The sequence below is a fragment of the Anarrhichthys ocellatus genome, unplaced genomic scaffold (assembly GCF_004355925.1).
Source record: "Anarrhichthys ocellatus isolate YVR2014 unplaced genomic scaffold, GSC_Weel_1.0 scaffold10, whole genome shotgun sequence".
In the NCBI taxonomy this organism is placed as follows: Eukaryota; Metazoa; Chordata; class Actinopteri; order Perciformes; family Anarhichadidae; genus Anarrhichthys; species Anarrhichthys ocellatus.
The window spans coordinates 10,949,727-10,953,671 of NW_022280040.1; the positions used below are offsets into that span (position 1 = coordinate 10,949,727).

The 3,945-nt window shown below is 40.8% G+C and overlaps 1 pseudogene; it reads right to left on the reverse strand.

Annotated features, from left to right (window-relative positions):
- LOC116385117 (disco-interacting protein 2 homolog C-like) overlaps positions 1-3,945 on the reverse strand; it is a 33,968-nt pseudogene that overhangs the window by 12,210 nt on the left and 17,813 nt on the right.

Below are 3,945 nucleotides of genomic sequence, written 5' to 3' on the forward strand. Positions count from 1 at the left end.
GGGGCTACACGGTGATTGACAGGTCTCTACGTCACTCCTCCTCAGTCTAAATATGGTCACTTCCTGTTCACTGGCTGCTAAAAAAACATGGCGACGGCCAAAATACTAAAATATTTATTTTTATGTTGTTTAATTGTTTGGGAGATTTATTACATTTATGATGCTGCACATGTTAGGAGAACGAGAGCAGCGGACCAGGTCAGACAGGTGAGAGGTGAGACTCACCTGCAGCACGCGGCTCATCCACTGGAAGCTGTCTTCCTCGGTGGAGTCGGGACGCTGCTCGGCCACCACCACGATCCTCTCGTCCCTCAGCACCGTGACGGAGAAGACCGCTATCCTGCAGGGACGGAGGACCAACAGCATCACTCGCACTGTGTTTAGTGGTAAGCTAAACAATGGTAAGTTTCTAATCCTAATTATTTATTTTAAAACATTTTATGTTATTATTTTTTTTATGTTTACAGCATGTGCATTTATTTAACTTTATTTTGTAATTATTGTTTTCTTTAATTTTACATTAATTTTATTATTAGCAATATGTTGTTTGTCACTATTTTACTTGTAAATGTATTTAATTTAATATTTTATTTGAGTTTTTTTTTAATTAACCCGTTCCTACAAGTAGATTTGTGTGTATCTGTATATATATTTATATGTATTTATATGTATATATATGTATATACAGTATATGTGTGTGTGTGTATCTGTATATGTATTTATATGTAAGATTGGGGCTCTTTTAATAAAACAATAAATCTCAACAATCTGAACAGACTGAAGGTTCTTTTGTTAACTTGCTTCCTGCTGAAGCCTGAAGCCTTAAATAGATCTGAGGAACGTCATCAGAGGCTGTCGGCTGGATGATGAATGTCCTCCTCGCTGGCCGTGGACACAATTAAACTTCACTCTATTACTGCTTCTGGATTCTTCCACTGTTGCCCCACTTCATTAGATTTGTTATGTGTGTGGGTTCGACTCATTCTTCAGGCTGACAGGGAGCGTGCCAGACGTCTGGCTGCTTTTCAAAGGGACAGTAGAGATGTTTAGAGGTGTGTTTGTATGAGAAATCACTGGTTTTGTGAATGCAGTCTTGTGTCTTTGAAGAGAGCATAGATAACAGCTTCAAGTTCTTGCTTTGCAGCCGACTCCGTCCACATCAGTACGTTGCTTTGCTCCCGTACTGGTACTCCATCTACTGTAGTACTACAGTGTAGTAATACACTGTAGTACTACAGGGACTATGGAGAAGAACCTAATACAAACACACTGTCCACTGGACTCTGAATGCGACTTGTAAACCGTCTCCTGGTGGTTCTGGTCCTCCTCACCTTCCCCTGTAGACGAACTTCATCGGCTCCACCGCCAGCGCCGTGGCCACGATGTCGTCGGCGTTGTGCCGCCGCCCGCTCACCATGATGAGCCCGTCCATCTTGCCCGTGATGAAGACGAGGCCGCCGGGGCCGATGAAGCCCAGCAGGCCGGTCCGCACGAAGGCGTACTCGCTGACCAAACCCCCGCTGGAGCTCACCGGGTAAACCTGCACACACACACACACACACACACACACACACACACACACACAATAATGTCACGCTGCTGCTGCTCTTAATAAAGTGGATGTTGTGGCCGAGGTTCATTTGATTTAAAGTCCTGTCTTTCAACTCTGCATCTTTTTATCAAGATCTCCATCATGATCACACACACACACACACACACACACACACACACACACACACACACACACACACACACACGTCCTCACCTCAAAGGTGTTCTTGGTCATGCCCGTGAGGCCGTAGTAGGAGGTGCCGGTGGCGATGGAGCAAACACAGAACTCTCCGATCTCATCCGTCTGACAGAGCTGAGGGAAGCCTTCTGGTTTCACCACACACACCAGGCCTGGGGGGGGACAGACAGACAGAGAGACAGACAGACAGAAACACAGGGTTAACACCTTTTTATCGTCCTTCTGTCCTCATGAATTAACTCGTATTTTCTACGAAGGGACACAAAGGACGATCCCACCAGACTCCACTCACTCTCCTGCTGTTAACAAGTTAAAGCAGGTCGATGTAGCCCAGTTTAAGTTTACAGAACGTCTGTGAAGACCCAAAACCAGGTTACATGAGGATCTGTGTTGAGAAGAGAACATCTTAACAATATCAGTTGTTGGCCGTACGATGAGAGACACGATGATAAAAAGCGTGATATCGATATTATATGAGTGAATAAACAGATATCACAGTGGACAGTATACGTGGTGGGAAGTAACTAAGTACATTTACTGAAGTACAATTTTGAGGTACTTTAGCATTTCCACTTGAAGCTCCTTTATTCTTCTACTCCAGTATATCTCAGAGGTAAATATTGTATTTGTACTGCACCACATTCAACTGACAGATTAAAATATTACACAGAAAACATGAACCACCAAATAGAAACGTCTATAAAATATATGCTGGTTAAAATGATCGGCAACATGACAAGTAATCGTATTAATACTCAGATAATATAGTATATAATGAGGTAGCATTATAATGACACGGGACGCTCTGCTAATGAGTACTTTTACTTTAAGTAGTTTTGGTTGCTATTACTTTTATAAGTTATTTACTAAGTATCACACTGTACTTTTGCAGTTATATTGTATTTAAGAAAATCAAAAGAATCTTTGTATGAATATATATATATATATATATATATATATATATGTATACATGTATATATGAAGTTAACAGTGAACTGAAGGTAACCAGATTTCCGTTCTCACAGCGTGTGTAGTTCCCGTGTTGGCCACTAGGTGGTGTGAGTGGACGGCGTAGAGTGTTTACGTGTTCTCATGGATTAGAAGAACAAGCCTGTATTTGTGTGACTGTTCCATTTACATTCATTCATTCATTCATTCTCACTGCATCAGTGGAAGACAATGAGCAGAATTCCTTATGGACATAAATTTTTTTTAATTTCCTGCGTATTCGTCTGTGTTTTTATATATATATGTATATATGTACTATATATATATATATAGTACATATATACGTGATTTTGGGCTGCAGCTCACAAAATATTCAGTATTTAAGGAAGTTATACTTGTCATTTAAATTAGCATTCTTTGTACAAATACATCGGTTTAAGTGCAGAGAACATTCTACCAATGTTATTATCTACGTATAAGTTATCTCAAGTGGTTAAAACATGCTGTAATAATTTAATAATTTAAGTTTGAGAGCTGAGTACATACAGTACACACATTCTTTTTTTACTGGTTCAAGCTTCTACAGTATGAGAATCTTCTGTCTTTTTATGCCACTGAGCTGAAAACCTTCTGGCCGAGTTGTTTTAGGTGAAAGCATAATGTGCAGACTCATCGATATTAAAGCAACGGCTGGCTGCGGCTCTAATGAAGCGTAAAACAACAGGTTTAATTGGATCCCCGGTGAGACTCCAGCCATGTAACGATGTCGCTGGTGTGTGGATTCTTCACGAGGACCTGAACGTGATGAATTATATCTTCTAATGGTTTCTTTTGTTCAGCATAAAGACGTCTGTGTGTCTTTGTCTGGACGACGTGAAGCTGAACTTCACTCGCTCCGTCACGAGGAGACAAATGCTGAACATTTAAAACGCATTTTAACATTTCATGGACTTAATGGAGTTTGAGCCATTCGGTGCCTAAAAACACTGAAGACCGAAAGTTTAACTCTGCAGAGGGACAAAGTACGACCGCTCGTGTACTTACAGTGTACAAGTACACATAGAAACTGTGTTTTAATGGGCTACAACATGAACATACAAACACACACACGGGCATCTTTAATGATAACTCGAGGCTGACAGAAGACGTATGAGGGCTGTAGGTAAAACAAAGTTAAAGCATTAAAGTATCTTTGTTTCTCTCTCACACACACACACACACACACACACACACACACACACACACAC